General features: G+C 42.4%; 1 long non-coding RNA gene and 1 pseudogene across 1 annotated transcript in view; both read left to right on the forward strand.

Annotated features, from left to right (window-relative positions):
- The window catches only part of LOC116705046 (uncharacterized), a 9,114-nt gene extending 5,142 nt beyond the window's left edge, over nucleotides 1-3,972 (forward strand). Inside the window, exons 2-3 of the long non-coding RNA XR_004335836.1 lie at nucleotides 725-729; nucleotides 3,913-3,972. This is a non-coding gene — a long non-coding RNA (uncharacterized LOC116705046). The remainder of the gene's footprint in view (nucleotides 1-724; nucleotides 730-3,912) is intronic.
- A 1,581-nt stretch (nucleotides 3,973-5,553) lies between these two features.
- LOC116705486 (39S ribosomal protein L2, mitochondrial-like) lies at nucleotides 5,554-8,453 on the forward strand (annotated as a pseudogene).
- The last annotated feature ends 1,413 nt before the right edge of the window (nucleotides 8,454-9,866 follow it).

Below are 9,866 nucleotides of genomic sequence, written 5' to 3' on the forward strand. Positions count from 1 at the left end.
CAGAGCAGTCTGGCCGTAACGGCGAAAGTTCCACCACTCGCTACAGCCTCAACACGTTTCGTTTCTTGGTAAAACCTCACGAGCTCCATCTGCACTGCACCGTTCAGCTGTGCGAGCCAGAGTAAAGATGAATGAGCTCACAGGGTGCAGGACTTGTGGTACGTCTGGCTCGCACAGCTGAACGGTGCAGTGGCAGATGGAGCTCGTGAGGTTTACCAAGAAACGAAAACGGTTGGGCTGTAGCGAGTGGGTGGGAACTTCGCCGTTTACGGCCGACTGCTCTGCGCTACTTGAAAAAGGACACAGTCTTGTATCCACCACACGGATTAAGAGAGAGAGCGCGAGAGAGAGAGAGAGAGAGAGAGAGAGAGGAGAGGAGAGAGAGAGAGAGAGAGAGAGACATTTGATCCAAAAAAATGGGAAATTACAGTGTTACAGCAGCACACAAATATTACATACATACAATATACATGAAAATAATAAAATAATAATAACAAACAATAAGATATAAGAACAAATATTAAAATATTTACAAGATGGGGGAAAAAAAAATGTGTATGTTTTAAGTATGCTAAAATGGAAATGAACCAATCGGGCGGTTGCCCTTATTGCAATGTTGTGGTGTCTCAGAGTCTATCTGCACCCAGTGAAGACGTGTGAAGGTTTTTTGGACATGATTACTGTAGCGGTCCGTGCGGCATTAAACTGTCGGGAGCCTCTTGAGAAGCTGTCCTCTGTTGGACCAGTGTGGGTGGGGGGGGGGGGGGGGGGAGAGGGTGGTCAGGTTATCCATGATAGGAAACAGTTTGTGCAGGGACACTCCTCCACCACAGCGTTCAAAAGTGTCCTGTTTGCCAGCTGATCACGGAGCCAGCCTTCCAGATCAGTTTGTTCAGTCTGTTTGTGTGGCTGGCTCGATGCATGCTGCACCAGCAGATGCGGGGAGAACGAGCGCTGGCCACAACAGACTGTAGAAGATCTCCAACGTCCTGCTGCACACGTTGAAGGATCTCGCTTCTCAGGAAATAGAGTCTGCTCATCCCCTCTTTGTTAAACAGCAGTGCTGTTGGACCTTCCAGTTCAGCTTGCTGTCGATGTTGCACCAAGGTATCTGTACTCTCCACCATATCAACGTCACTTCCCAGGATGCAAAGGGGCGGGAGCGTTCCCTTTGTCCTGAAGTCGACCACCATTCTTTGGTTATCAACGTTCTGCAGCAGCAGTTCTTACCAGACCCCTCCACAAAGTCCACCCACAGTGCCCTGTACTCTCCCTCCTGTCCATCCCTTAACACCAACAAAAGAGTAGAATAAAAGAGAAGAAATGGGCGATTGGAGTTCATGGTAAAAAATACAAAAAAAAAGACAAAAGTGAGAAGAAGTGTGATGTTGAGAGCGTTCTGGACCCGTGCCGAAGCGCGTGTGGAACACACCCTCTGTAGAGTTGGGCTGAGGAGACGGCGTGGCCCCACACCCAATAACCATTAGCAGGAAAAAATCTGCAGGCTCCGTGACCGTCACCTCCAAATACACTGGACCACACAAAGCCAATCACTGACACAACACAATAGCTTCACAAAATGTGCTTGAACTGGATGATGAGCTACCTTGCTCCAGTTCTACGGTGGGGGCATGCTGTAGGCGTCTTTAGGAGTCATCTGTGTACACGTCATCTGTATCGTGTGCATCAAGTTCATCTACACGCATCACCCATCTCACTGTGTGTGTACAGAGAAGGAAAGAACAAAAAAAGTTTTTTTTTAAAAAAATAGCCGCTTTAAGTCTTCACACATGTGGTCCAACGTCATAAAACATATCCTCCTGCAAGCTTTGCAAAGATTGGACTTCACAGTGCACTTTAAAATGCCTTACAACGGATTTGTCAAAAACATTCATTTCGTTTTCAGTAATACGTAGCTCAGTCCAGCTCACGGCATTTTGAGAAAAGCAGATGAACATAAAAGCAATTGCTAATAAAGCCACAAGCTGTGGCAATGGGAGCTACGGTGTATGAGAGAGCTCCAATGGTGTTTTCAAAAAAATTCTAAAGGCGGAAAAAATGTCCTTGGCGGACCTTAACGATCCTTGAGATTTTTTTGTAGAGCACTTAGGCTGCACCTGTCCGAGAAATTTCAAGTCAATCGGAACTTAAGATGTGGGGGGGCGTGGCCTTTTCAAAGTGTTGCATAATAAATTTATTATATATATATATATATATATATCTATATATATATATATATATATATATATATATAAACGCCTCCATTACACTTCAAAAGTCTGAACTATCTCTTCAAAAAGGAGGGTGATGGTATGAAAGGCTAGTATGCAAGTTAAGGCTGTACAGCTAATACTAAATGATCAAATTTACTAATTTTATCTGTGTTCAGTCATATGGACAAATAAAATGTTCATTTCTGCAGGTAATTAACTAGGCCACATGTTTAAAAACACACTCCCACTGTTAGTAGTGTTGTTAAAGTGAAAACAGCGGTTGTCTCCTGTGACTCTGGAGGGAGAATGATAACACGATGATGTCCTTAAGGTTATTTATCATGCAGCTATTTAGCAGGCAGGCCAGGGAGGGTCACAACGATGCTGCCTGTTGGCTGCTTATAGGGAAAAGGAGCTAAGGTTTCTGTAGCCTAAAAAAAAAAAAAAAAGGGATTCAAAAGTTGTATACTGGAGACTGTGCCCATTAGGAAATTGCTGGAAAATGTAGTTTTTCGTGGTGACTGTAAACGAGAGCATTTTGTGACAATTCTTTAAGCAAAATGAATTACGAAACCATTCATAAGTAAAGCCTGAGTGGAAAATGTGCTACTTTTGTCACATTGGTCAGCATAATATCCTCTGGAACATTTACAGCTTCTTTGGACTTCAGACAGAACACTCAGTGGTGGGGCCATGCAATGCTGCACACACTGCGGAACCCTGTAGGACGAATGATTGTGTGTCATTTAACCCGTTTTTCTAAACATTCTTGGGAAGTGATAAAATGACAGAAAGAGTTTTGAAATTGAACGACATTGTATTGTTCATCCAAATGGTATGGGAACGGTTGGACTGCCAATGTGTTCAAAACAATTAACAATGGGTCTCATGAAAAGGAAGGAGAAGCTTAGTGGAGACAAACAAGTAGTAGCCTATTGTCAGCTATATAAGAGGTTAGAGATCGCATCCACGCTACGTTACTGGCACGGAAAGAAGGCCAATCTACCACCTAGAGGAGGAATTAAAACAGCTGTCAGAGAAGGAAGAAGCCGGTAGATGTAGGCTATCTATGCTGAACTGTACTGAGTATTCCGACAGGGTTACATACGTCCCCTGGGAGCTGTAAAATGGAAGAATGGTATATCATAATTGGTCAACTGTAACTTGTGTTTGACTGTTTAGTTGTAGCTATGTGTGTACCCATAGACATAAAGATTTTATGTCTATGTGCACCGATCCACAGAGGAGGAGCGCGGAGTACACGTCATCAGTGCGCGACGCAGCGTGCGGATTGTGAAGGACGCCGACGAGAAGCTTGTGATGAAATAGTCAACCATAAAGGTTGGTTTAATGTTACAATTACAAGAGTTATTTTGTGAGCTGGATACGATATACGTGGTTAATTCGGCTTAGTCTATTAAAACAGAAATAAAAGGGAGTGTATTATAGAGCTTAAGGAAAAACCCTAGCGATAGCTCATGTATTGGCCATTAAGGTTAGGGTGAGGCAGTATACAATTGAAACATAAAGGTAATTACAGTCAGTAGACCTCTACATGTGGTTTTCTATAGGCTAATTAAGTAAAAAATGAATTCAAGGCAGGAGAAACGTGCAGAGCAAATGGCGCCGCCAGGTAAACGCTAGTGAGAAACCACAGAACTGTCAGCTGTGAAACTGCCTCCGTGTCTCTGCTCCTCAGCTGTCAGGAGGACGTGGTAAAGAGGCGGCGTCGTGTCTAACGCGGGCCCTGCGCTCCCTGACCTGTCCCAGCCTGCTCTGCTCTGCTCGCAGGTAACCATGTTCCAATGCTTCAAGAGACAGTCTCTCGTCGTTCTCCCCTCTCGACCACTTCCACTCCTCAAACAACAACAGCAGTTGTGTTGGTACTAAACTGGCCACTGGCCCACTGTGTACTGGCTATATGAGCCATATAAAGCCCATGTATAAATATACAGTTGGTTGGTTCTCTTAACGTTAGGGAGCGTATAACCGAGGGAACGTTCCCTAAACGTTAGTTTTGGTCGGTTCGAACTAACCTTTAGAGAACCATAAACTAACGTTCCCTAACGTTCCCTTAACGTTAGTTTTTGGTTAGGTTCGAACTAACTTTAAAGAACCATAAATAACGTTCCTAAACGTAGTTTGGTCGGTTCAAACTAACTTTAGAGAACATAAACTACGTTCCTAAAGTTCCTTAACGTTAGTTTTTTGGTTAGGTTCGAACAAACCTTTAAAGAACCATAAACTAACGTTCCCTAAACGTTGTTTTTGGTTCGGTCAAACTAACCTTTAGAGAACCATAAACTAACGTTCCTAAACGTTAGTTTTTGGTTCGGTTCGAACTAACCTTTAGAGAACCATTAAACTAACGTTTCCCTAAACGTTCTGTGTTAGTGGGGTAGCACCACACCTACCCCCCCATCCCCCAGCCGGATGAGGTCCAACTCAATACTTGGCTGTTACAACGGTTGGACTAGGGCTGTCCTCACTAAAGAAATCCTAGTTGACTAACACTTACATGATTTGACGAACTACTTGATTAGTGATTTACCACAGAGCTGTGCGCTTTGAGAGGGGTAAGATAGAAAAGCACAACGTAAAGTCATTAATAACCATCTGTAAAAATGAGTTTCTACACAATTAATCCGCAAAAAGCACACTTTTGAATTTGTGTTCACCAGAAAGTGCTCTAAAGTTTCTTGGAAATGAGTAATAAGCATGAATAAGCATTAAAAAATGACTTATCAACTAAAGAATAGCGACTAATACCAAAACCACAGATAGTCTGTAAGAGGGGACAGCCCTATTAATTCAAACCCTCGAGTATGACTGTTGATTGTGTGTTTATCTATTATATTCCCTTTATAATGCCATATTTAATGCGCCTTTTAAACTTAGCCTGCATGTGCTATAGTTTTTATATTACTATGTCTACATTATTCTCTTATATGTAATAGGGGTGGGGGGAATAATCGATACAGCAATTGTATCGCGATATTTTCAGTGGCAATACTGTATCGACACACAGGCGCCAGGATCGATGTTTTAGTCTACATGAGTTGGTCAGTTCTTGCTTGACAATCCCATTTTGCAGCAATAAAAATTGAAGTGACATGGAACAAACAGAGAAATGTATTTTTAGAAAAACAGATGTTGACATAGTTTCCTTTGGGGACATCATTGAAATTGGGAAAAATTAGAAGTTTGAAAAAAAAATGTTTAAAATCGTATGTGGCATAAGTATCGTGATGATATGGGCGGCGTTGGTGATTCCACCCTTAAATTTAAGGCTGGTCTCTAGACTTGATCCTTGCACTATTGGACTAATTAGCACCTTACCATGCCTACTGAGTCCCAGGGCCAGTCCCTGCCGCGTCTCGTGGTTATACATCCCTATGTGCATTCATGTGGATTTTTTTATTTATCTTTTCTTTGATTGTCCTTTTTTCATGTGGATTTTTAAGATATTCTTTTTACCAACTGAGCTAAACGGCACACGGATTTGTTATTTATTATCCTTTTATGATATATGTGTATTTGTTTGTGATGTCTTTAAGCTACTGGACCTTGGATTCCACTTAGGGATCAATAAAGTATCTATATCCATCTACCATCCATCCATGCCTATCATCCATACCAGAGATCTGAACACAAACTATCATTTGCTTTTTGTGTTGACAGGCAGTTGCACAGGACCAAGCTGGGAACTCGGGTAACCAGTACGGCGGGCAGTGCAGAGGCTCCTCACCACAGCTCCCTGGAGCAGAACGAATTTTGAAGCGAGGGAGAAGTACCACCACAACGCCTATAGGGATGAAGAAGACAGGAGGCAGAGATCAATCGGGTAAAGATTGGGCCAATGTAGACGAGCAGAATAAGTGACTGTGTGATAAGGGCAAAGCTGAAGGAGGACAAGGTTTTTAAGTGGCTGCTAATGTGCAGTACTGACCAGTAGATTAAACGTGTACAAATCTCAAACGGACTTTAAAATAGTCTTGTTGCCTTAAGGTCAATCTAGTCGAGGCCCAGCTGGCTTAAGTTCACAAGGTTTTAAAAGAGAGCCAGAGACTCAGTGATCTGAACAGAGAAAAATCAGTCTGTAGGCCGTCCACGTTGCTCTAGTCTCAGGTCCATAAGACTAAGTAAAACAGCTTTTAATTTCAAACTGTACGAGGTTATGTAATTAGTTGCTACTGCTAATTAATCTTCGTCCCTAGGGACATCAGCTTCCCTGAGCACTCTGCATTGAATTCGGCCCTGGCGAATACTGGGCCTCTCCCCACGATGTTCATCTATTCCAGCTCTTGTGCGCAGGTCTACGCCAGGTGGTTGGGGCCTCGCAGTTTTCTTCTGCCAGGTGGTGTCACTTAAGGCGACTTTTGTGATGCGGTCCGCTCCATCCTCAACACTGGTCTAGCCATCAGAGGGCTGTGCGTAATCTCCTTGGTGATGTACGGCTTCCGTTTTCTTGTACAGTTCATTGTTGGAGATCTCATTAGGCCCAAAGATCTGGCATATTCATCCATTAACGGGACACATTCCATTCTCCTCATGTCTGTTATTAGGTGTCGCAGAGGGAAAAACTGATACTGTCCTGTAGAATAAAATGTTAACAAATCTTGAACAGGATTCAAATACAGCTAAACAAACCAATTTGAAGATTTTACCTTGGGCTGTAAGGATCTATCTTATATTTCTTCTTTCACTTTTTCTGCCATTTTCTACACCATATGATGAATCAATTTAACTGAGAAATAACCTGCAAATTAATAAAACAAATTGTTATGAATATCTGTTGGTGCAGGCCTTTTTTTTTATATATTTTTTATAAAATAAGACATCAAGCTCCGTTTGATAGTTTTTGAGTAGAGCATGAGAATCACCAATAATAATTTCCACTAAGGTCCAACTTATGTCGTCAAAGAGTAGTCGGGTTCAGCCTCCGCCAGGGGGCTGACAGCACTGAGTGATGTATTTGCTTTTATAACCGCTGTGGTACTTGTCTCGACTAGAGCCGAGTGCAAAGAGTTGCTCATCATGTCTTTCTGCGCGCAGGAAGGATCGGACCACACGGCATTGGCGGTGGCCAAAGTTACAGAAATACAGGTGGATAGACTCCCGGCCCTGCGCTAGAACGACCCGAGAGGCCCAGCCTTTGAAGAGAAGGTTGTGGAAGTGCGGATACGACCCGTGCAGGTGAGAGCACCTTTTATTCCCCCCGGGGGGAGGAGTGGGGGGTCTTTTGTTTTCTCCAGCACACGGGACTTTAAACATGTGTTCTTAACGCACAGTTGGTTGTCCTAAATCTTTTATTACACAGGTCCGCTGACATTGCTCTGGTAGCTGGAGGCACACGCAAAAGATGATCATTGCTACGGAGAACATGCAGGCTGGCGACGTCATTAAAACATCTGGAAATTATTGGAGCATGGCAGGGTAGAGAGCCACTTGGTTTGTCATCCTCACCCGTTCCCCATAAGATGCTGGAAGTACAGATAATTGTATTAACAAAAAAAATGTAAAACCCAACCTTTTTGGTTGTTCTCAGCCAAGAGGGTGATGCCTACCACGGGGAGCTTCTCTGTGGGGACACTGGTGAAACAACCTAGGGTCCAACCAGGCAGGGGATCGGGAGTACATTCGTTGCTGAGGTATTATTTGCTGTTTTGCTTAGTATTTCCTAAATGCGTGTTAGGACTCTATTTTATGATTGACTAATTGAATGTTTTTTCAATCAGGCTTTAAAAATGTCTAAGTAGTGAAAGGAACCACATCATAACTCAGTCAACTTACATTATATCTTGCCACAGTTCATTATAGGGATTGAGTTTCTTCTAACAATGTAATAGCAGCTGTAAAATGTGCTTACTCGTAATTGCTAAACTGAACGTGGCGGTTTATTTTGGTTTTAGGCACTAGTGGAAGTTTTGCTGTAAAGTAAATGGAAACAGCATCATTCAGCTTCCTTCAAAGCCAGCAGGTTCAGGTGAGGTCAATCCGGATTAAGAATCCACCTGCCGTGTTTAAACCATAATGCGTTCTGAACTGAATTTGGTCATGTAGACCCACACAGGTGTTGGAGACCTGCATGGTAACGGTGGGGCGCGTGTCGCCAACATCGACCACAACAAAAACGGATCATCGGCAAAGCCGGAACGCAAACGCTGGCTGGGCATTCGCCTTCGAGCGGCTTGTGGCAGAGAAAAGGAGGGTGGGCGGGACGCAAGATTAAACCGCTGACCCCGATGAAGGTTTACGTCAACATGCCCTCTATCTCAGCTAAATAACCGTTGGGAAACGGTTTGGGACTGAACACTTGTAATATTCTCTTTGGTTCTTAAATAGCAAGTCGACTGTTTGGAGAAGAGTTCAATAAAGACGAGCTTGTTTGTACAGAAGATTAAAAATTTTATTAAACACAACTGCTTGTGAGCATGGAAAGAAACAAAAACAATATAAAAACAAAACTATTTTACCTACGATAGTAAAAATGCGGAATAATCCATATTTTTGTAGGGTAAATTTAAAAATACTGTCATGTCATTTAAAATAGGGTTTGTGCAAAGACACTGGGTGGCATTTCAAGTAACAGGGAGCAACGAGGATGGCATGTTTTGTAATTTTTGACCATAATGAAGAAACTAACACTGATTAAGAGTTTAATTGTGTGCTGTGCTAAATTCGATGACAAAGTGAGCATGCCTGCTCATGATCCAGTCTGTAAAACCCCCATGCCTACCTCTAGATTTAGGGAAAAAAAAACAAACAATACGAGGTCAAAACATTAAAAATACACTTGTATCATCGCCGTTTAGTATTTTAAAGGCTAATCTACATGACAAATTCCCTCAAACAACTCTGCCCTGGCTAACACTTAAGACAAGTTTACCACATCTGTAAGGCCAGTTTGTCTCCAAACTAAAAGAAGATAGTGAACCCTTCAAAAAAGCAGGAGACAAGAAAACTGACTGTGTAGTCACAGGCAGAACCGACGGGGTAGCTGCAAAATAAGCTTTTCAAATCAAGTGGTGAAACTAAGTAACAGAGAGCGGGGACAGTTTTCCAGACCTCATAGGGCACTTGAAACCACCAACAAACATCCCTATAAAAAAGAGGGTCATTTTGAAAAACAAAAAACTGCCTTCTCTAGAATTAGGTAGTGGGTACATTTCAAAATAACCCTTTACTCCTCACCTCAAAAACAAAGTTGGGACCAATTGAGCTAAAATATGTAGAAAACCACATGAAAGTGCATTCCAAAGCGAGGGAAATGGTATGCAAAAGACATACTAATAGTGTTGTATTGTACAATTCAACTTCATAGTTCTGACATAATATTGGCTTATGTCAAATAAAGTAAGCATTTGTGCTTCAATTGGGGGGGGGGTGTTGCGATTCACAATGATACATCTTGTATATATTTATATACATCACTAAAAAAATCCAGCCAATCAAAGCCTGCAAGTCTCACTTTATAAAAAGCACAACTAACTCGTGCAGAAGGCCCTTTGTCCAAAGGTTTCCTATTGCAAAAAGTTTTCAGTAACACTATTCAGGGAGTACCATCGAACACAAAGCACACCTACACAGACACACACAGGCAGTGACTTGGACACTTCTGCAATACTCCAGACACTTATCATTTTTTAAAGT

Source organism: Etheostoma spectabile, chromosome 17, assembly GCF_008692095.1.
Source record: "Etheostoma spectabile isolate EspeVRDwgs_2016 chromosome 17, UIUC_Espe_1.0, whole genome shotgun sequence".
In the NCBI taxonomy this organism is placed as follows: Eukaryota; Metazoa; Chordata; class Actinopteri; order Perciformes; family Percidae; genus Etheostoma; species Etheostoma spectabile.